At 33.0% G+C, this 25,504-nt stretch overlaps 1 protein-coding gene and 1 non-coding gene across 5 annotated transcripts in view; one reads left to right on the plus strand and one right to left on the minus strand.

Annotated features, from left to right (window-relative positions):
* The window catches only part of LOC126887302 (chondroitin sulfate N-acetylgalactosaminyltransferase 2), a 1,014,890-nt gene that overhangs the window by 844,973 nt on the left and 144,413 nt on the right, over positions 1–25,504 (plus strand). The gene's annotated exons all lie outside the window — the stretch shown is intronic.
* Trnag-ucc (transfer RNA glycine (anticodon UCC)) lies at positions 18,340–18,411 on the minus strand. The gene has a single exon. It is a non-coding gene; the product is annotated as a tRNA-Gly (tRNA).

Genomic DNA, 25,504 nt, shown 5'->3' on the forward strand with positions numbered 1-25,504 from the left:
GAGTATTTCTTTTGCCTTTTTCATTTTTCTTGATGTTTCCTTGTTTGTTAAGTGTTGTGTCCATGATATTTTTTACATTATTCGATAACACCACATCTCAACAATGGCAAGTCTTTCTTCAGATGCGTCCGTGATTGTCCAGGCTTCGACTCCGTAAAAGAGGACAGAGAATACTATTTACAGAGGAGAATACTATTTACCGTAAAAGAGGACAACTATTTAGAGATCATGTAGAAGAGGAATCTGAGTCTCGAGGGGAGTCTGACGAAAAAGAAGAGAATGAACATTTAAGCTCAGATGAGGAGTTTGAAGAAGAAGTACAAGATTCGGACACAGAATTAATTTAGTTTAAAAGTTTTATACTTTTTACCTATATATTTATAATAATAAACTTGTCTTTTTCTATCATATTTGCAAAATCTATTGTATAGTACGTATTATTTTCCTTTTATTAAGAAAAATTACTTAAAAAACTATAATATATATAATAATTATTCTAACGTTTCGAGGCACAACAACATGGATATCGCCAGGTCACGTGATTTTCTCGAGTGAAGGGACTCGCTCAGCTACAACAGAGGACGCAAACAGCTATGGGTATACGCTCTTTCTCACACTGCTGCTTACCTATAGCGGTTTCATTTATATGCACAAGTAATTTGTTTGATCACATGGCAATTGGATAATTTCACCAAAAAACCTGTCTTTTTTAAAATATTTATTTTTAAAATTAAAAAATACCCTGTCAAAATAACAATTGCACCTCCCTGTCCGGAAGGAATGTACATAGCTATGCATGTCTAGTTGTATATTTTATACTCGTTAATAGTATGTACAGATTTAGATGACATCTTCTGAAGTTCAGATGCACCCCCCGAAAGTAATCCTGGGGCGCCCATGCAAGTATCTTGCAGAGTTAAAATCGCCCTCAAATCGCCTGGTCTGTTTATTTTCTTTATATTTGAATATTTAAATTTACTATTAAGTCATATCAATGATATTTTTTGTAATAACAATTTTTACCCTTTTTTTTAATTTGGGGGGGATTTTTGGGGAAAATAACCGCTACCCTCCAGCCAGACCGGCATTTTTGTATTAGGCTATCATAGAAGAGTCACCTGAAAAATTTTCAGGTTGCCTAAAATACCTACTCAAAAATGTCTCACAGCTCTTATACTAATAGGCTAATAAGTCTAATGAGCCATACATTAAAACTTTTTCTTATAATTATGTATCGTAGAATATACAAGCTATGCGAAGAGATAATACAAGACACACAGTTTGGATTCATGAAAGGCGTAGGTACAAGCGATGCACTGTTTAGTCTACAGGTTTTATTTCAAAAATGCAGAGATATGACTTGCGATATTTACACCTACTTTGTGGACTACCAAAAAGCATTTTTGATACAGTTCAACACCGAAAAATTATGGATGTTCTAACAAAAGCCCAAATGGATGATAAAGACCGACGTATAATACAAAATTTATACTGGAACCAATCAGCCACAATAAGAACGAATCTTGGAGGTGAACCAACGGAAGCGTTCCAGATTCTACTAGGCGTTAGATAAGGTTGTATACTTTGACCTATATTATTTAACCTATATTGAGAGGAAATATTTAGTGAAGCCTTGGAAAATTGCGAACATGGAATATGTACTTCTAAATGGAGAACGCCTAAACAACATCCGCTATGCAGACGACACCGTTATTTTTGCAGACAGTTTGAACAGTTTACAGCAACTAATAAACAAAGTAAATGAAGTAAGTGAAAGATTTGGACTTCAAGTAAATATATAAAAAACTAAATTTATGATCATCAGCAAAAATAAAATTAAGGATGCCCAACTACAAACTTGAAACTTGAGTTTTTGGGACATGTGATGAGAGGGCAAAAATACTCATTATTACAACTTATTATGAACGGAAAAATCCGAGGAAAGCGAAATGTGGGAAGACGAAGAACATCCTGGTTTAAGAACTTACGGGAATGGTTCGAATGCAGTAGTGCAGAGCTATTTAGAGCGGCAGTCAACAGGGTCCGCATTGCCATGATGATTTCCAACCTTCGATAGAAGATGGAACTTAAAGAAGAAGAACTACTTATCAATAATACACCAGTGGACCAAGTAAAACAGTAAAACTATCTTGGAACAATAGTAAACAAACAATGGGATCACTCATAAGAAATAAAATGTAGAATAGAGAAGGCTAGGAGTACATTCAATAACATGGCATACTCTTTAAAAGCGACAACCTTAATCTGGAGATAAAAATAAGGCTCCTACGATGTTATATCTTCTTAATATTGTATTACGGAGTTGAATCCTGGACACTCACTGAAGCAATGGAGAAAAAACTTGAAGCCTTCGAGATGTGGCTATACAGGCGAATCCTAAGGATATTATGGATGGACAAGATAACCAACGAGACCGTATTACGAAGAGTGGGCAAAGAAAGATAGGGGTTGTATACCATTAAAAGGAAAAAGTTAGAATATCTCGGACACATAATGAGAAACGGCACTAAATACAGATTACTGAAGGTAATCCTTCAAGGTAATGTATTCGGAACGCGAGGAATCGAGAGGAGAATAATATCATGGTTAAAGAACCTGAGGAAATGGTTCTCCATAACAACAACTAATCTATTTAAAGCATCAGTTATAAAATAATTGTAACCAGAATGATCGCCAATATTCGAAACGAATAGGCACTAAAAGAAGAAGAAGTCACCTTGGTCCTGTCCCTAATCAAGTCTATCCTGATCCTGTCCCTTCTAGTCCTACCCAACGTACATCGTAACATTTTGATTTCAGCTACCTATATCTTCTTATTCGTATTCACCACAATCTTATCTTTTCTTTCGGCGATTCTCCAATTTTTCCATAACAGACATCATAACTCATTCGCTTCCACTTAGAGCAATCAGTCTGTATACTGTGAGTAATTTCTCTATCTGGTGTTCCATTTTCCATTATTTAGGAACCAAGATATTTAAATTCTTCTACTCGTGCTAGGTTTTCTCCAAGCAATTCTTCCATTGTAATCAACTATTCCTGTTTCTTCCAACTACATATACTCCTTCCAATTTTAAGTCCTTCACCTTCAATAGTCCTTTTCCAAACTTCAACTTCTCCACCCATATTTTTGCCCTCCCCCGTTAACACAATATCATCAGCACAAAGCATTAACCAAGACGCCCCCTTTCTTACCATTTCTATCTATCCATAACAAGATTAAACAGGTAGCGACTCAAAGAAGAGCTGTAAGGGAAACCAACCGTCATTGGAAAAATTTCGGTCAATCCAACATAAGTCCTTACTTTGGTGTACATCTCAGAACCTCATGTCTCTTTTATACACATCTCCATATCATCTACAGGAGAGCACGTTTCTCTGCGGAGGGTAAACGTTACGTGTGTTGATTTCAATCCATATCCAATTTGCTTTCATTTAAGCCATTTTTGGACCTTGTTTAGACTGGTTTGCAGGTACCTGGAGGCTGACGTTGGATCAGTGTTGGACGCTAAAATAGCAACAGCAAATATCGCAACAGTATTAAGTCGTTCTGATGGCACATCTGCAGTATATAGTAGGTAGAGTATTGGTCCAAGCACGCTACCTTGTGGAACTTCTGAATTTATTATATGCAACTCTGTATATTCACTTCCATGTTTCATTTGAAAGTGCCTTTCTCTGAGATATGATTTTAGAAGTTGAGAGTGGAGATGGGGTAATAGCTTCTTCAGTTTAACTTACAATCCTTCAGGCACACCTTGTCGAAAGCCTGAGATATATTTAGGAAAGCTGCTGATATTTTACTATTCAGGTCCTTATTGACTTGATTTACCACTCTATGAAGAGCCATAAGATGCTACGTGTTCTCGACTTTGTTGTATGGACTGGAAAGCTGGACACTAAAAGAATACAACATAAAGAAGCTGGAAGCATTTGAGATGTGGTGCTATAGAAGGATTTTCAAAATACCAAGGATCCAACGAGTTACGAATGCAGAAGTGGTAAGAAGGCTACAAAAGGATTGCGAGGTGATAAATAAAATCAAAACAAGAAATCTGAACTATTTGGGTCACATTACTAGAGGTGCGAAATATGAGATATTAAGGCTCATAATTCAGGGCAGAATTAAGGGGAAAAGATCCATAGGTAGAAGAAGAATTTCCTGGCTGAGGAACTTAAGGGAGTGGTATAGTTGCATCTCAACAAATCTTTTCAGAGCTGCCGCCAGTAAGGTGCAGATAGCTGTGATGATAGCCAACCTCCGTTAGGAGAAGGAACTACAAGAAGAAGAAGAAGAGTACTCTATGAAGTATTGTCCCGAGTTTATTGCGGAAATCAAATTGGTGATCTGGAATTATCTTTTTTTCGTCTGTTGCAGTTTTTGATCTTTTAATACACATTTGATGTTTTAATTTGAGATTCTTAATTTTTAAATACATTGTAAAGGATTGACAGTAAATTTATTGGTATGTAGGAAGACAACTCTTCCATTTTCTTTCAGGGCTTTGGTATCATAACTATCTGGGCAACTTTGCAGATGCTAAGGAAATAATTTTAGTAGTATAGAATTAAATAAGTAAATAATAAATCTGTAGCATATTTTACGTACATTGAGTATATTTATGTCTCTAGAACGCATTCGTAATTTCTGTAACATGTTCGTCGTTTTCAATTTGATCTTACCATCCAAACACAAGACAAAAAGAAAAAAATGTCATTGCTACGATAAGATCATAATATCCTATCTTCGACGTTATCTATGTAATAAATCCTAACGGTATTTGTAAACTTTTGCATAAGTGTGATAACCCCTCATAACATATTTCTTAAAACCGACTGGACACTAAGCTGCGGTAAAGATATTAAGGGTTAGTTTACTATAGTATCCCTCCATTAACTGAGGTAATAATGGGAGTGGAAATGGTGCCAACTATTTCCTGATCCCACTCCAACCTCCAAAGGAGCTCCGCTTTATCACGAAAAGGACTTCAGAGGGCCACGGATTAGACCTGTTTGAAAATCAGGGGGTTGGTTTTTAAATTAAATAGTTACAGAGTTGACAGTGGCGTATACAAATGTTGGGTGGGTAGTTTTTCCCAATTAAGATTCAGCTTGTTAGATAATCTCACTTTTTTGGGATTAGATCTGGTATGTGGTAAGGACAGTGCTTTTCCTGTTTTTTATTTATGTAGGGTTTATTTTAGAGAGAGTTAAACGAGCAATAAGTTACGGTTAAGAATAGTAGCATATACTTAGAAGAAAGTAGAAGAAACTGGTAAAAAGTCTATGAAAAATTAATAACCGGATATAGCACATCAATAGGAAGATCAAAAGAAATGAAGAACACTAACGACAGGCAGACAATAATAGTTGGATTGGAACGTAATGGCGAACACTTGAGTTAGCCGTGTTTACGTATTCTTCAGGAAACACCTGAGTATCCAATTGGAGAGCGTTTGGTCATTGCAGTATGGATACACGAACATCGTCATAACAATTGAAACAATGGCAGAGATTATGAATGATTTTGTTGTTCGTTTTGAAAAACCATCACCATTTAGATCAACTTTGATGCCATGGGAGAAGAAGGCTTTTTCATTGGGAACCGTTCTCGACGCGCCAAGAAGTGTAAGACCAAGATGTAAGACCAAGAACTCAAGCTGAAAATTAGGCCGGCATTGAGGATTCCACTAAAGGTTCACTGATGAAGACAACGCGGAAAAGCTCTGCAGTGTTTGGTATTGCACAGTTTCTAATGCAAAAGCACATGCGAAAGGATTTACAAGTGAAGGCCTTGTTTATTTTCAACAAGATGGCTCCTCATCATATTTTGCTCTCTCTGTTCGCAATCGCCTGAATGAAATCTTCCCGCACCGATGCCTTGGACAGGGTTCTCCAATTCTTTGGCCTACAAAAAGTCCAGATTTAACAACGTCGAATAATGCACTGTTTGGTTTTATAAAAGAAGTGGTTAGAATCCGCAAACATGTTTTAAATGAGGGTTTGCGAAACAGAGTTGGCCAAGTTTTTACTCCAGTTACTCCGGACATGCTGAGATGGATGAGGATACGAACATGGCGTCGTTTCAAGTTGTGATGCAACAAGGGTATGCACACTGATGTTCTAGATACATAATAGACCAGGGCGCATCTTTAAAAATATTAGCACATTTGGATCTTTAGAGCTGACTCATATTTTTTTAATATGAGTCCTCCCACTCAAAATATTTAATTTTTCCTTCCACTCAAAATGGTCCAGAACATTGTTTAAATAATCAAAATGTCAAAAATGAAGGAAAAATTCGATTTTTTTCTTCGGTTTTTGATTATAACTTTAAAAGTATTCATTTCCGGGAAAAGTTGTACTGACATAAGAGTTGCGTAATTAAATTTCTTCCAATATACGTTTGGTTAAAACTTTTAAAAAATTGTCGCCCTTGTTGCAAAACAGGAATAATTGCGAAAAAAACATATAAAAACAAGTATTCGTATTTTACATTTTTTAACCATTTATGCTACACTTAGGACCTTCATGTTTCACCCAGAAAAACTTTATGATACAGTAAAACAATTCTGTAAATTTCATTAAGATCGGTTTTGTAGATTTTGCAAAATAAATTTTGCAATCCAGCTTTCGCAAAAAAAATTCATTTTTTCAAAATGCTGCATAACTGAAAATCAAGCAGACAGTAAGTTGAATTTTTTTGCGTATAGGCAAATACTGTTCCTTTAATTTGCAATTTGCAAAATTAAAATCGGTTAACTACCACGGCGCCAGGAATTGTTTTAAATAAACATTTCTTTCGACACTTCAAAGGAGTTACTCCGTTACTTATCGCGTTGTGGCTACACTTGCACTGTTCACAGTTCTAGCTTGCAGCGCAGTAGAGTATAATTTGGTTTGTGAAATAGGTTACATAGATACTATTCTACGAAAATGGAGTGGAGTAACGAGAAAATACTTGAATTTTTAACAGTTTTCGAAACAGAAACTTGCTTATGGGATCCCCGACAAAAAGCACATAAAAATCGTGGTGTTCATGTGACGCTTGGCATCGAATTGTGGCAACATTATCTATTCCAGCGACGGTGGAATATTTACATTAGTGCAACTTTTCCTGGAAAAGAATAATTTAAAAGTTATAATCAAAAAAACCGAAGAAAAAAATCAAATTTTTCCTTCATTTTCTGACATTTTGATTATTTAAACAATGTTCCGGGCCATTTTGAGTGGGAGGATAACTCACATATTATTATTAAGTTATTTTCAAGCAATTTCTGCAAAAAAAATATGAGTCACCTCTCAATATCCAATTGTACTAATATTTTTACAGATGCGCCATAGTCTATAAATAATAAAATAATAAATTCATAGAATAATAATTATCACTCATAAAATATAACAGCGTAGCAGCTTCGACTTCCATCTTGAAATTATTGGATTAAAAACGCGTTTTCTCCTGACTACGGGCTAAAATAAGTGTGGCCAGTCACTTTAAGCGCAGTTTATTCCATCATTTTTGGTGTGTTCATTAATGCGATAATGGACGTTAGACGTTAACGTTACTGTGGTCCCAACATTATAAAGGAAATGGTGTAAATAAACTTATTGAAGTTATAAGTTTAATTTGATCATTTATTATAGTTTTTGTGTTAAATCAATTTAAGTAGCATTATTATCCTTAAAACACTCATTCCTTTTCCTTGTGGGACTTAAGCATTTTTCACAGTTTAGTTTTGGACACATTTTAGGGAGTTACGTATATTTCTTTAAATCAGTTTTTTCGTCTCCTGTAAAATTTGTTAATTTGGACATAGACACTTTTCATATGAGGCCGACCATATGACATATTTCTCATCCTTGACTCCCTTCTTGTTCCTTATTTATAAATGACAATAAGTGTTATATGAAATAATACAGAAACACACAGAAGAGTCTCTTTTAAATATTCACCCCCAGATCTTTTCAGCCAAAGTATGGCTGTTACCTACCACACCATGGCCAAGTATGTCCACCCTCATTTTGAAAAGACATAGATTTTTATAGTGGAAATCGAAACATCAAATTTTTAGGTAAAAATGTAATGTTTATTACAATCAACTGTGGCTAATCTCATATAAATTTATTTATTTTTTATATACTTTTATAACCTACATTATTTAGGCATATCTTATTAAATTGAAAGGCTTGCACTGTGAGATCCTTGTGGATACCCATTACCTTTTATATTTCTTTGTACAAAACGTATACATACATATAGACAGATTCTATCTTTATCTTAACGTTATTTAACTTTATTAATTTTTATTTTTTTCCCTCTTTTTAAGTGTTACTAGTTAAATTTAATTTAAAATGTCTATAACTACGTATTACCAAAATTGTAGGGGTCTGCGTACCAAGACAGCAGAATTTATCCAAAATTTACATTCAGAGTCTTACGATTTTATTATATTAACAGAGACGTGGTTAGCTAATGATATACAGGATAGAGAGTTATTTAATAAAAATTACGTTGTATACAGAAAGGACAGAAATTTAAAAATTACAGGTAAAACGAGAGGAGGCGGGGTTCTTATAGCAGTAAGTAGAAAATTTAGTTCTTCGGAAATTCAGGTAGACACTCCTCTAGAAACCTTATTTGTAAAAGGTGTTTGGAAATACTATTATATTAAACTCTACATATATTCCTCCAGCATCTAAATTAGTTGTGTACCACGAGTATGCTAATTTATTTGAACGATTGGATCAGTTTGTTGACAACAGTACATATATTTTATTGGCGGGTGATTATAATATACCACAAATAAATGGTATAAACTACCAGTTTAATGATCGAAATGAAGTAGAAAATATAATTCAAAATTTAATGTTGTCGTATAATTTAAAATCATATAATAATGTCGTAAACATTGATCACAGGCCTACAGTGTTTTTATGGTGCTGATTCCGAATATGGCCTTAGTTTTGCGCTATCAGCTCTAGTTTTCAAGATAACGTAGGTCATGCCAGCTTTTAGGCATTAAAATACGAATATGCTGATATGGATATACTAAATTAAAATAAAAACCACACAATTAAAAAATACGCATATTTTAAGCCATTTCATCATCATCATCATCCAGCACTTTAAGTCCTCTGCTGGACATAGGCCTCCCTCATTTTTGTCCATTGTGCTCCATTTTAAGCACTTTGCATCCAATTTCTTGACATTTTCTTGAGATCGTCAGTCCAACGAGTAGGGGTCTTCCTCTACTTCTTTTGTCTAATCTCGGCCTCCACTCAAGTAATCTCTTCGTCCTCCCCCAATCACTGATTCGGGCGACGTGCCCGGCCCAGTTCCATTTCAGGGTGGCCATTCGGGAAATTAGATCGGTAACTCATGTTCTTAGTCTAAGTCTTAATTTCCAACTCGGTCACGAAACGATATACTCAGCATTGACCTTTCCACCTCTGATCTATTTGCAGCATTTAAGAAGTTGTAGCTTTCAATGTCAAAGTTTCGGCACCATAAGTCACCACAGGCAACACACATTGGTCAAATGTTTTACGTTTTAAAGAAATTGGTATATAGCTTTTAAAGATGTCTTTGAGTTTTCCATAGGCTGCCCATGCTAGGTTTTTCTCTTGTGCTCTTTATTTCGTGTCCAAGGTATATGTATTTTTCCACTAGCTCTACTTCGTTGTCTCCAGTATTGATATTTCTAGTAATAGGTTTGTCATGAATTTTGATTTAGAGATGTTTATTTTAAGACCTACACTGGCACACACTAACTGAAGTTCATGTAGCATTGCACATATCTCCTTGAGGTTGTCAGAGAACAAAACTATGCCGTCTGTGAATTAAGTCATTTAACTACAATAAATCCCTTTGGACAATGAAACAGATATACAATTAGTTTTGAGAAAAAAACTAACAAAATAGAAAAAAAACTTTACTTGACGTATCGAAAGCTTCGCTTACGTGATTTCCTGGAATGAACATTTAAACAGTCTCTCTTCAAACCCCAGCAAAAATCTGCCATCATATGGGTGTCCCATCTTCCTTGGTAGCGATCCTCAATGGTTTTTATCTCTTGGTGAAGTCTCTCTCCTTGCTCCTCACTTGTGTCATCTAAGTTTTCAGCGAAACGGTCAAGGTGGCTGTGAACATAGTTGACTTTGATGCTCATATTCCATCCAAGTGATGGGAAGTTATTCAGCAAACGGTTTACCAGCTCAGCATAGTTTTCACTTTTGTGATTTCCCCGAAAATTTTTCATAATATCCACAAATGAAAGCCGAGCTTTTTTCTCTACCTCATTCATTGACCCCACAAAAGCCGGATCATCTGTAAGAAGTCTGATCTGTGGTCTATGAAAGATTCCAGCTTTAAGTTTTTTCATACTTATCTGGGGAAGCTTCCTTCCTATGTAGTCGAAGCATGGTCCATGGACTAGGAGCCATTATTAGGTGGAGGCTGAATGGGTTTACAAGTGGTAAATGGATCATTTTAAAAGTTTAAAAATACTCTCCAAGCTGTTTTATTTCCTTATAAAATAGTAATGTAACGACATTAAAGTATTATTTCTTGCAAAAATAAGGCATAATACAGTGAGAACACCAAATATATACTGAGGAATAAGTTTAATTAACAATGTACACTCCTTTGAATAGCATATTCTTCATTATCTCAAATATTAAAACTCTAATTTCGGATTTTGCCATATCCATAAAGCTAGAGCTGATACAAAAAAACGAAATCCATATTTCGATTTATCCCCCATAATATAGTAAAAATCAGCTTAAGGATTCACGGCACCAAAACAATTTTTTTTTCTGTAGGCCTGTGAGGACACTAGATTTGATCATGAGTAATTTTTGTATCAAGGTCGAAGAAAGCATATCACCATTAGTAAAAATAGATATAAGACATCCTTCATTGGAAATAGAATTTAGTATGAAGAAAAGTAGTTTTAACAAATGTAATAATTTAGAAAGTAGATATAATTTCAATAAAGCAAATTTTAAGCTTATTTATGAATTGTTAAGGGACTTTAATTGGGAATTATTAGGTCAGTTTGAAAATGTTAATGATTGTGTGTCGTATTTTTATCAAATATTATATATTATTCTAGATATAACGGTACCAAAATTTAATATAAAACCAAAAAACTGCAAAATATTTCCGCCTTGGTTTAATAGTGATATTATAAGTGATTTAAAAGTAAAAGAGTTTTATAGGCGCAGAAGGAATCAATCAGAAGATTTTCAGGTAAAATACAGTGAAAAAAGAAAGGAAATTAAATTAAAAATTAAAAATGCATATAATGGTTATCTTGGAGATATACAGGGTAATATAAAACGAAGCCCGACACTTTTTTGGAATTTTGTAAAAAATAATAGGCAAACCAGCAATTCCGATGGTACTTTTCAGGTTGAGAATAGGGACGTATCCGATCCTAAAATTATAACAGGCGAGTTCGCTGATTACTTTTCTTCGGTCTATGATAATGATTCCTCGTATAATAAAGATGTAATTACCGAAAAAATGCGTGAATTACCCCTACAATTTTTTGATAACATTCATTTTGAGACGATTAGCACTACTGATTTAGAAAAAGCGTTTTATAAATTGAAATCGAAAAGGTCTTCTGGCCCTGACAATATTCCTTGTTATATTTTTAAAGGATGCAGGGATTGTTTGATGTACCCATTGATGGTAATATTTAATAAATCATTAAGCTCCAGTGTTTATCCAAACGAATTTAAACAAACCAAGATTGCGCCAATATTTAAAAATGGTGATAAAAAATATGTCAAAAATTAGAGACCAATTGCGGTCCTAAATTGTATAGCGAAAATTTTTGAATTCATTTTACATGATAAGTTGTACAACAGTTTTAAACATTTGATCTCAGCTGAACAACACGGCTTCTGTAAAAGGAGATCAGTTGAAACAAACCTCTTGACATTCGTTAATAAAGTAAGGGAGAATATAGACAATAAAATACAGGTAGATTGTATATATACAGACTTTGCAAAAGCTTTTGATAAAGTAAGTCACGACAGTTTGTTATGTAAACTAAAGTACTATGGAATTAGCGAACATTTATTAAATTTTTTTATCTCGTATCTAAGATTACGAACTCAGGTAGTATCATATAAAAGTGAATTGTCACACATATTTTTAAGTGAATCAGGAGTTCCTCAGGGATCTAATTTGGGACCACTCCTTTTTTCAATATTTATAAACGATTTACCTTCACAAGTAACATCCGATTGCTTGTTATACGCAGACGACTTCAAACTATTTCGTAATATTGAAAATATAAATGATTACTTAGAGCTTTAAAATGATATAGATAATATTTGTGAGTGGTCCTTACGGAATAAGTTGTTATTTAACTTATCAAAATGTAAAGTATTAACATTTAACACAAATAAAAACATATATATATTTTATGCAAAATCCACAGTTAGAAAGAGTGACTTCTGTATGTGACCTCGGCATTTGTTTTCAAAATGATTTGAAATTTAATCAGCACATAAATAATATTGCTAAAAAATCGCACCAGTTACTAGGTTTTTTAAAGAGGACAACATATGCATTTACAAACACTGAAATAATACAATATTTATATTTTTCTCTAGTGCGTAGTAAACTTGAATTTGCTAATGTAATATGGAATCCTACACAGCTAAATTTAAACCGTTCTATAGAAGTAGTCCAAAACTAATTTTTAAAATATTTGTACTTTAAAAAACATAGAACCAATCCCGAATATGCTTCATATGATCCTATCAGAAAAGAATTTGGTATAATAAAACTTGAGTATAAAAGAAGAGTTTTTGCCATTACGTTTCTTTTTAAAATATTGAATTATTTAATCGATAGCTCCTATCTTATGTCTCAAATAAACCTTTATGTAAAACCACGTAGTATACGCCCTCGTCAACAGACTTTTTTGGTAAATGATGATAGACCGATAACTGTATACATTATTATTGTATGTCAAAAATGACAATTTAAAATACTAATCGATGGGTCTAACCATTTTTCAAAAAGCAATTAGTATTTTAATTATTGAATTTATTCCAAATTACAGACATAACTTTGTTATTTTCTATTATCTTTTAAATGGTAGAGAATAAAAATTTGATATTTTGCAGTTGTGTATAACTTTACACACTCTATCAAAATTGCTATCAAAATGACAGTGTTGCCATTTAAGAAAATCAACGATGACGTCATATCTCTAAATTGGGACACCCTGTATACATTATTATTGTATGTCAAAAAGGACAATATGAAATGCTAATCGATGGGTCTGAGCATTTTTCAAAAAACAATTAGTATTTGAGATAATGAATTTATTCCAAATTACAGACTCTCTCTGTATACTTTCAAAAACAAAACATCAAAAACCAACCAAATATGTGGGTAAATACTTGCTGTCTTGGTGAGCTCCCTATGCACGAATATAATCTTGATATAAATGCACTTTTTTTTCTTTTTTTTTTATTATTAAACCTTTTTTTTTGTTTTTTTTTATATGTATACGTTTACACCTTGTAATATTTATAATATTTAAGTTCTTTACGCTTTTTCTTTTTTTTGTTATTTGATTTCAATATAATCGTTGTAATAATGTATAGAAACATGTAATTAGGCTTTGCCTGTTTGTTTCTTAAATAAATAAATAAATAAATAAATAAATAAATAAACACAGAATATGTCGTAAACGTGCCACATAGGAAAACAGTTTCTTATAATGTTATGATGATTCTTTGTAGCTTTGAGTAGTTAACGTTCTGTGTATTTCAAAATAATATTTCTGAAGACTGCTCTCTACATTATTAAATATTTATTTTTCAGATGAAAAATTAAGAATAATTTCCAGATTTAAATTAAAATGTGTTTTAAAAACACCTTACTAAGTAATCTTAGAATTTATTTTTGTTCAATCAAAGTTAATTAATTTTTTTTACTTCACCTAAAAGCTTTTCTTTCTATGAAAAAGAGTAAAAGTGAGAGATTGAATTTTTCAATTTATAAAATTTATAAATTGAATTTATATAATTGAATTATATAATTGAATTTAGAGATTGAATTTATAAAATGCCGAGAAAATGTCTAAATACTTTTACGCAAGAAGAAATTTATAGACAAGGCGAAAACGGCGGGTTCTTTGGAGAAAATATTCCCATGCGATTTTTTTGCATAATCACATTCGTGAGACATTCCAGAATAAGATCCAAGAAGTCGCCCACGCGAAAAGTGGTCCTCATTTTTTTAACAATTTTTTTTTTAATGAAATTGCTAAAATCAATATTTTCGGCCCGGACAAATTTTGTTTCGATTTTTTGGACCATTCTGGATAAAAAAGGTCTCTTATAATTTTTCTCTGAAGTTGATCGTTTTCGAGGAAAAAGCATTTTAAAATTGAAAAAAACGAAAAATGGCGATTTCTAAGGCTTAATAACTCGGTTAAAAGTTTTTACTAGGAAAGTCAGAGACTGACTAAATCAAAGTTTAAAGCCCCCCTACAAGATTCTGAAGAAATTTTTGTCATTATTTGATTACTAAGCTGTTATTTTTAAGTAGTAATAATGAGCACCATGCACGTATTGGTAGGCCGTCCATGATGAGTGCGAAAGAGATGCCATTCACGCAGTCCAATGACGCATCTCACGCGCACTCACATTTACAGCCGCGTCAATACGATCTTACCGCTCATTATTAATAATTAAAAATAACAGCTTAGTAATAAATTAATGGTACAAATTTCTTCAGGATCATGTAGGGGAGACTTTAAATTTGAGTCACTTTCTGACTTTCATAATAATAATTTTTAACCGAGTGATTAAGTCTTACAAATGGCCATTTTCGCGTTTTTCAAATTTTAAATTGCTTATAACTCAAACACGATCAACTTTAGAGAAAAATTACAAGAGACCTTTTTTGTCCGGAATGGTCCGAAAAATCTAAAAAAATATTGCCCAGGCTAAAAATATTGATGTTTGAAATTTGATTAAAAAAAAATTTGGACCACTTCTCGCGTGGGCGACTTCTTGAACCTGATCCTGGGGTGTCTCACGAATGTGATTATGCAAAAAAATCTTATGGGAATATTTTTCCCAACGAACCCGTTTTCGCTTGTCTATTAGGAGTATATCTAAAAATAAAAGAGGCTGGAAAAATGATTAAATAGATAATTATTGCGTAAGCATATTTAAGGGGTGGGTATGGATTGAAATCAACATATCAAGCACATTTTTGTGAATTTTTATCAAAGCTATGGTAGAATTATTTTATTTTTAAATTAAATAAACATATTAAGTACAATTCAAAGCATATTAAAAAAATTCAATCAAAAATATTGAAAAATAAGCCATTGGTGACAAATTCTGACAGGCAGCTCAAAAAAAATGGATTTTGCGGTGGACATCAGAACTCGTCACCGGATCATACGAAACAAAACATTCAAAAATATTTAATTAGCTCATGAGTTTCACGAGGTAACAACGTCGAGTTTTTTTTTATTTAAATGATTTTTTAATTTTTGGTATCACTCAGGAGTCAAAAACACGATTTGATTTTAATATCATCCAATGTTTATTGCAATCTGCCTCATCACAAACAATAAGCAATATGCATAATTATTGTAAAATACCATAGAGGGAAGCCGCTCAGTGGCGAGCACCCCGTAAGACATATAAAATTATAATTTTAAAATACAACATAACAGTTACTTGGAACATAATAGACAACATTTAGTATAGTAGACAGCAATGACAATAAATATGATTATTAGAAGTCTAAAAACAAGAACAAAAATACGAAAAAAGTATAAAAAAATCACTGAAACTAACACTTGATTATTTCACCGCGCTATGACACTGCACTGCACTCTGTTTCTTCAGATGTACTAGAGGTCCAAAGGGTCAGGTCTTTTTAGTCTTCTTTCATGTGGAATGTTGAGCAGGTCCGTGGCCAGCGGATTTGGATGGCAAGATAGTCTGGTCATATATGTAGAGTTTACAGCAGATATTGCTTCGCTAACAGTTGGTAGCTGTAAATCGTGTTGTAAACTGTGGTTCGTAATATACCAAGGAGCATTGCAGATCTGGCGCAATACTTTTGATTGGAATCGTTAAAGTTTTTGTATGTTGGTGTTACTTGCTGTTCCCCATATTTGTGCTGCATATAGCCATACCGGTTTTAAAATACATTTATAAATCAGAAGCTTGTTCTCCAGGCTGAGATTTGATTTTCGACCCATGTACCAATACATTTTCCTGTAGATTAAGCTGAGTTGAACGTTTTTTTTTCCAAATGTGGGTTCCCCAATTAAGTTTACTATCCAAATGAATTCCTAGGTATTTTACGACTGTATTGACTGGTAGTGGAGTATTATTTATAGAAACAGGTGGCGCGACACCTTTTCTTTGAAGTAAATGTTATCTGTGTTGATTTTAAACTGTTGACTTGGACTCGCCACAGTTTAAGCCAGCTCTCTAGTTTAAGCAGATTATTTTGCAATACCTCGGATGCTTCCGTTGTTATAGAATTTGAAACCATGATAACAGTGTCATCCGCATATGTAGCAATTGTTGTATTATTGGTGGTTGGGAGATCTGAAGTGTATATTAAGTAGAGTGTTGGTAATAATATGCTTCCTTGTGGAACTCCGGAACAAATTGGAAACAGGTTGGTAATTTCCCCACCTCTTTTGACTTGAAAAAATCTATCTGTCAGATAGGATCTTAATATAGAACTTATGGGATAAGAAAATATAGATTTAATTTTAGAGATAAAACCTACATGCCAAACTTTGTCGAATGCCTGTGAGATATCTGGAAATGCAGCTGTAAAGTAATTTTTGTGTTCGAGCGAATTTCTGATAGTTTTTACCACTCTATGAATTTGCTCGATGGTACCATGTTGTTTTCTAAAACCAAACTGATAATTAGGTAAAACATTGTTGCTATCTAAGATAGACTCTAGTCTTCTCAGGAAAAGCCGCTCAAATAGTTTGGATATAATAGGCAATAAACTTATTGGACGATATGAAGATACTTCCGCGTGATCCTTATTAGGTTTTGGTATTAGAACAATTTGAGCTACTTTCCATTGGAGTGGAAAGTAACCTGTTTCTAATATTGAATTAAATAAATAGGTAATTAACGAAATTTTTGGTAAATATTTTGTGAGAATCAACAGACTTATTATTGTTGAACAAAAGATAAGAACAAAACGGAAAATATCTCGACGTTGTTACCTCAAGAAATATCTAAAGAAAATCTATATAAAATTTCAGGTGGATCACTCAAGTAGTTTTGAGAAAAATGCGTTTAAAGTTTTGACAACTGCATCTTCATCTTCTTATTTGTCTGCCAAATCGTAAAGTGATGCACATTGGAATATGTTTTTTGAATTGCGGATAATCTACAAAAAGGAAGGCGGACAGTTGTTTAACGTTTCTCACTACGCTCAAGCGTGCTGGCGCGAAGCCGCAGGCAAAGCGAGTCGAAGGTAGGGATATTCAACATGATGTACCTCTGGTAATTTTACTCCGATCAATCTGAGATTTTCAGAGAGTATTCTTAAAAGTATGCAAATACATATTTCAAACCCTACCCCTTAATGGGAATATGGCAATTTTTCAAGTGATATCTCTACAACATCATAACAATCATAACAAACTCTAAGGGAGCTGCTCGGAACTCCCAACTACCCTCGAGTACCATGCTAAATAAATACTTGTTCATTTAGCAATAGTCGTCAACCAATACATTCCACCTACCATAAAAATATACAGGGTGAGGTATACCACTACCATGGTCGATAATTCCATTGTGGTACACAATATCCAAAGAACTTACTTAAAAAAATGTAGGCAATAATATTCTCCACGCAGGGATAATATGCCAAATTCTACAGGGTGATGAAGCAAACATAAACAAGTCTTTGAATAGAACACCCTGTATATTTTCTTATATTTACATTCCTTTCATAATGTTTGTTCTTATAATATTACGGTGTTTGACACTACTATATACGGTATTTAATGATTAAAACCACTTTTATTTCAAAATCCCTATGAAATATTTCATTTTTGGGAAATACCTTCAATTTTTGTAAGTAGATATTATAGCTTATTCTTTTGTAACAATATAACAAATTATTCTTAATCAATAAATTCCTACTCAATACAAAACATAAATCAAAGTAATATTCAATCAATGTAATAGTACTTGGATTAAACTAAGGAAGTATTAATACATAAAATAAGGAAGTTATCAAAATTTGATGATGATATTGTGTCGCAAAAAAACTGCGATGGCCGGGAATCGAACCCGGATCAACTGCTTGGAAGGCAACTATGCTGACCATTACACCACCATCGCAGGTTGTTCATAATTAACCGCAATAGATTCATCTAAATATCGCGTTCCACTTTACAAGATTATGTCATACAGATAATAATACTTGTTGCTACGGTCGTCATTGATAATATTATACATACATTACTGTGCAATGAGAAAATCTAGTACACCAGACTTAAGAGGCAATGAACTGCAACTATATTTCAACAAACAATTCCTTTCTTTGGTTTAAGTTGAAGTACTAGAAAAATAGGGGTTAAGTAGTAGACAAATATTAGTTTAAATTAACGTTGAACGTCGAACTTGATTTTATAACAACCTTGTTTTTATTAAATTAACAATGTGAAAAACAAAAAATCAACAATTGATATAAGGTTTTTAGAAAATGAACTAAATAAGTAGTTTGATAAAAGATTATATCAATTAGTCCATTTGCTCACTGTTTTTGCTCCAAATTTTAAAGGACCGCTTGGATTGAAATGAAATGTGGCATACACATAGATATTTAACATGTCAAAGAAAAAAAGCAATATGGTGCCGATTAGTGCTTTTGCCCTGGGGGTAAGTTTCACCTCTTGTTGGAAGTGAATAAATATACGTTCAATAGGTACGTTTTTAGACGGTTTTTTGCAAAAAACTCAAAAAGTATGTATTTTATCGAAAAAACAATATTAGCAAAATATAGCTTCTAAAATTATTGAAAAAAATGATGTATGTAGGTACTTATAAGGTGTCAAGATCCAGTAGAAGCAGAGCTGTAGCTAATGAAAAATAGGTTCATATTCGTCAAATTTCAAATCGAATATTGCAACGTTACACAACCAAAAAAAAGAAGCACTTTTAGAGGAAAACTCATTACAACTTTTGTAAAGTGTTAAAAAGGCTTTATTTTTGATTTTTTTTTAAGTTTCTAGCATCAAAAGTATGTAGGTAAGCAAGTTACGCATAAAATAAAGTTGGCCTCTTTTATTGCTAAAAAAAACCGGGAAAATCACTCCCTAATTGTTAGCATCTTAAATAATTAATCATGACTGCTCCAAAAGTTGGTTTACTTTACAGGGTGTTTCATTAATAATTGTCCATATAGTAACTGGAGAAACTTTAGCACAAAATACGAAGATTTAACCTAAAACACTTAAATAAATTGTGGTTCCTTACTGAGTTACAGGGTGTTTTATCTAAAAATGTAAAAACTATTTTTGCTCAGCATTTTAAAACTGTTCGACGTATCCTTTTCATATTTGTCAGGAAGTATAGGTACTATACAAGCTACTAAATTATGTTAAACAAACGTTTATGGCTATTACCAAAGGCGTACGACGGGGGAAAGTGAATGGTTGACCCTTTCCAAATTCTACTCCACTGGCGAAAGTGCTATTTTAGTTCAATTTTTGGATTCTCCAATACTTTCCATGAAAATAATGTACTCTTCATTCGTAACGATAAAGTCATTAGTTTTCGAGATATTTGAAGTTAAAAATGAAACTACACGATTATTTTGATCAGTGGATTCTGTCGCTTCATTTTTAATTTTAAATATCTCGAAAACTAATCATTTTATCGTTACGAATGAAGAGTATGTTATTTACATAAAAACTATTGCAAAATCAAAAAATTACACTAAAATAACAATTTCGTCAGTGGCGTAGAATTTGGGAAGGGTCAACCAGCCATTATCCCCTGTCGTACGCCTCTGGTAGTAGCTAGAAACGTTTATTTATCTTAATTTAGTAGGGTGTACAGTACCTACATTTTCTGCCAAGTATGATAAGGATACGCCAAATAGTTTTAAAGTACTGGGTAGAAATAATTTTTAAATTTTAATCATATGAATCGTATCATAAATTAATCAAAATAACTGCCGTTTCATATTTAACTTCAAATATCTCGAAAACTAATGACTTTATCGTTACCAATGAAGAGTATATTATTTACGTAGAAGGTATTGTAGAATCTAAAAATGGCACTAAAATAGTAATTCCTCCAGTGGCGTAGAATTTGAGAGAAGTCAACCATTCACCATTCCCTGTCGTACGCCTCTGGTAGTAGCTAGAAACGTTTGTTTATCATAATTCAGTAGAGTGTCTAGAAGTCGCAGTTTCTGCCAAGTATGAAATAAATACGTCGAATAGTTATAAAATGCTAAGCAAAAATAATTTTTAAATTTTTAGATAAAACACCCTGTAATTCAGTAAGGAAACACATTTTATTTAAGTGTTTTAGGTTAAATCTTCGTATTTTGCGATAAGGTTTCTCCAGTTACTTTATGGACAATTATTAATGAAACACCCTGTATATTATTTATATGATCTGTAAGTTTCATCGGTTCAAAGTGCTTATTTAAAAAAATAATTGGTTTTTAAATACATTTTTTTAATTTTCAATTTTGAAACAAATGCTTTTTTTAAATAACTTATTATTAGTGAAAATTTTTAGTGATAACAAAAATCTCAAAGAGTAAAAAAAATGTATAGTCTACAGTACATGTCTTCACTGCTTCTTCTGAGTGAGTCTACCACTTTCTGAAAAATTTCAGAGTGCAGGTTGGGTTGAAACGAAACGTAGCTGTAAATTTGTTGAAAAAGAGATCGGCAATCTTTATTAATTAAATATAAGTACTTTAAATTTAAAATTAAGAGTTTTGTAATAACAAAATCGTAGAATCCGACACCCGAAAGATGTCACTCTAGCGCTAGCGCCGTAGTTTTGTTATTTCATAACTCTAAAATTTCAATTTGAAGTACTTATATTTAATAAAGACTGTCGATCGTTTGTCCGAAAAATTTACAGGCGCGTTTCATTAGTCCGACAAAGTAAATCGGTTAATCACGCGGGACGCGGAAACGCGTCCAACCTGCACTGTAAATTTTTTTAGAAAGTGTTAGACTCGCTCAAACGAAACAGAGTGAAGATCATTTTTAAGACTTTTGTAGTCATCTTCCAGAAAGGACGATGTACTGTGGACTAGTAGGTTTTGCTTTTCTGAATATTATGGATTATTTTTCTGTAGGACAAAATTTGGTTATGATATGACTGTTCAAAATTTGCAATACACTCGTGATTAGTGACTCGTTCGAGCCCTTTCAACTAGAGCCCTTTCAAAAATAAGCACTTTACACCAATGAAACTTACAGATCATATAAACAATACAGACACGAGTAAAGCAATTTGTGAAACGGTAATGATTAATTTCATTTGGTACGTTAATTAGGGGGTGATTTTTACGATTTTTTACCAAAAAAGGGACCAACTTTAATTTGGACCTCACTTGCTTACTTTTGATTCTAGAAACTAAAAAAAAAAAACAAAAATGAAGTTTCTTTTAAGCACTTTAAAAAAGTTTTCCCTAAAAAGTGCTTCATTTTTTGGTTATTACACATTGATATTTTCGATTTGAAATTTGACGAGAATGAAGCTATTTTTGATTAGCTAGAACTCTGCTTCTACTAGATCTAGAGGCCTCATGTACACCATTTTTTTTTAAATTTTTCATAAGCTATATTTTTGTAAAGAATGCTTTTTTGATAGCATACTTAGTTTTTGAGTTATTTTCGAAAAACCGTCTAAAAATGTGGTTTTATTGTTGAAAAATGAACATATTCATTCGCCAATGACCAAAAGGGTATTAACTTATTAATTTATTAAGTAAAAACGCTATAAAATAACAAAAGTTGCTTAGAATTAGTCAGTTTATCTATTTCCAGACTAACTTTGAACGTATATTTTTTCACCCACGAGAAGGGGTGAAACACCCCAGGGCAAAAGCACATATCAGTACAATATCACTTTTTTGACATGTTAGCTATGTGAATTCTAAATTTCATATCAGTCCAAGCGGTTGTTTAATATTTGGAGGTTTTGTAATATTTTATACTTAGTGAGTGAATTGACTAAATTGTTTGGTATAAGATTTAAAACATCTGAGATAAGTAAATTTTAAAAATTTTTGAATCTATAATAATTTTCGCAGCAGTAGGTACGTACATTTATAAACTGACTCTTAAACTTATATAAAGATCTATTAAATTAATTGTCCGGTGTATTTAGCCTGAATAAAGAAGCCTCATTAAAAAAAATTAAAATTGCCAGAGAATAAAAGCAGAACGGCAAGATAAGCGGGTGAATTACGAACCTGTAGATAACCCCAATAGAGGCGGGCAGGATGGGAATGAGAGCCGGGAGTCCTGCAAGGACGAAAGAGCGCCTGATAAGAGTTGACATATGTCGTGACAAAGAGGCAATAAACAAGGGAATTGTCCTTTAAAAGGATTAAGATTTTATCGGAGTAATGACGCCAGAGAGGCGACGCATTTACTTTAAAACTGGAAAGAAGTGTTAGGAAACGGCTCTGAGAACCATTAGGTTTTGTTGGAGAAAGGAGGTTACACTGGAAAACGTGTAACCGCAAATGTTTGCTCCGATAAAAGATTGAGAAATGGTAATAACACTAAAACCTTTTGTCCCTTATAGATTTGGTCATAAAATTGACACTTTAGTATTCTAGTGAAAAGTAAACAGGACGAGAAAGTTGATTGGGTCCATACTATCATATATATAGGTGGAGTTGAAAAAAGTATATGAAAGTTTTTAAATGAATTTGATACGTGTTGAGGGCAGATGTGACTGTATTGTCCCTATTCTACTTAATACGCCAGTCAATGGGAGCCAGAATAGAATATTACCTCCAAATTCTATACTACTGCATGGATTTTAATAAAATTTTGTGCCTAGCCTCTACTTATCTCCTTATTTAAAGTCTACTCTATGCCGATGTGTGCTTTTATCTTGGGGGTGGTTCCAACTTCTTCTTATGGGTGGAAAAATTTTTGCGTAAAATTACCACGGAATGCGCTAGAGAACCTAATTCTAAGCAAAAACTGTTCTATATTTTTTTTTGAAAACTCAATACTTTTTGAGATATTCGTGGTTAAAAATTGGCCATTTTCATTGAAACATAATACCTTTTCTAACGGTTTTTTGCGAATACCTTAAAAACTATGAATCTAACTAAAAAACTGTATTAAACATTTTTGTAGATTATAAAAAACAAAGAGACACTCGCCTACATAAATCTTCTAGTTATAATACAAAAAGAGATATGGTAGGTGAAACTAGTTTGTTTTTGGTACATGCTCAAATTGGTGTATTCAACTTGAAATAACAGAGAAACGGTCATTTTTAGGTGTATAATAATACAAATACCTTTTGTAACGCTTGAAAATACCTTTAAAATGAGCTATATTAGAGGTCCATTAGATTAAAACTAAGCGAGATATGCTGCCAACAAAATTGATAACTAATGTGTTTTAAGAAAAAATGAGAAGTTATTTTAACCCCCCATCCACCAAAATGTAAATGCATCGTTTTCCTTCTACAATACCTTTTATTATAGTGTTATTTCTATGTTCAAAAAGTTGGACGGGTATAAAATGAATTGTTTTTGAAAAAACAAATCAAACTATAGAGCGTATTTTTAAATTTTCTTAAACATCTTCCTTTTTCTCCATGTAATTTGAAAATCGAAAACTTGAAATTCGAATCGGGGGAGAAACTATTAACAACATCAGATATGCAGACGACACCGCGATCATGGCTGAAAATATCGAAGATCTTCAATTCCTTATAGATCGAATCACTAGAGAATGCTCCAATAACGGACTTAACATAAATGCAACAAAGACAAAGTTACTTGTGGTTAGTAAACAAGACGTGGGCCCTATGCAACTAATTGCCAGTGATGAATCAATAACAAAAGTTAACCATTTTAAATACCTAGGATGTTGGATAAAAATCCGGATGAAGAAATTAAAACTCGTATAGAAATTGCAAGAGCAGCATTTATGAAGCTTAGATCTATTCTGAGCAACTCTCAGCTGAACTTACAACTAAGAATCAAGTTCCTAAAATGTTATGTGTATCCCGTATTACTATATTATGGATGTGAAACCTGGATCATGAAGGTTAACATGATGAAAAAATTAGAAGCCTTTGAGATGTGGTCGTATCGTAGAATGTTCAGAATATCTTGGGTTCAACGCATTTCAAACAGAGAAGTCTTAAACAGAGTAGGTCAAGGCGAAGGTGATTTAACCAAGATGATAAAAAAGAGAAAACTTGAATATCTGGGGCATATAATGAGAGGTAGCAGATACAGGATGCTGCAGTTAATACTTAATGGAAAGATCGACGGAAAAAGAGGAATTGGTCGGAAGAAATATTCATGGCTCCGAAACCTTCGTCAATGGACTGGCTTATCAGCAGATCAATTGTTACCTACATGCCGTACAAGATCGAGAACGACATCGGCAAATTGTTATGGAAGCTACCCACGCCTAATAATTTGGGCACGGTACTTAAAGAAGAAGAACTTGAAAATGATTTTTGTGTAGTATTTTTTTTTTCTTGTCTTTTTCGAGTTACATGGAGGAAAAAGAGATTTTTCATAGAAATAACACTATTATAAAAAGTGTTGTAGAAGTAAAACAATGTATTTAAGTTCTGATGGATGAGGGGTTAAATATACTTCTCATATTTTCTTAAAATACATTAGTCATCAAATTTTTTGCAGAATATTTCGCTTAGTTTGAATGTGATCAACATTTAGTATTGCTCATTTTAAAGGTCTTTTCAAGCCCTACAAAAGTTATTAGTATTATTATACGCCTAAAATCGACAGTTTATCTGTTATTTCAAGTTGAATAATCGATTTGAGCATGCAGCAAAAAAAAACAAACAAACTACAGCAAATTACTCTCTATCTCGAGCTGTTCTTAGTATTTAATGTGTGTCCATGCCTGTCCCGTCTCTTACGTTTTTCAGCCAGGAGCATTTTCTTCTTCCTGGACCACTTCTTTCTTTTACTTTTCCTTTCATTATGAGTCGTAAAAAGTTGTATCTTTCTCCTCTGTAAATAATATATCCTAGATAACAAGTTTTTCTATTTTTTACAATATTTAGGAATTCTCTCTCAGTTCCCATTCTTCTCAACACCTCGTTTTTGGTCACCCGCTCTTTCCAAGATATCTTCAGCATCCTTCGAAAAACCCAAGTCTCAAAAGCTTCTATACGCCTTATAATTGTATTTCCTAGAGTAGATGTTTCCACTCCGTATAGC

Source organism: Diabrotica virgifera, chromosome 6, assembly GCF_917563875.1.
Source record: "Diabrotica virgifera virgifera chromosome 6, PGI_DIABVI_V3a".
NCBI lineage: Eukaryota > Metazoa > Arthropoda > Insecta > Coleoptera > Chrysomelidae > Diabrotica > Diabrotica virgifera.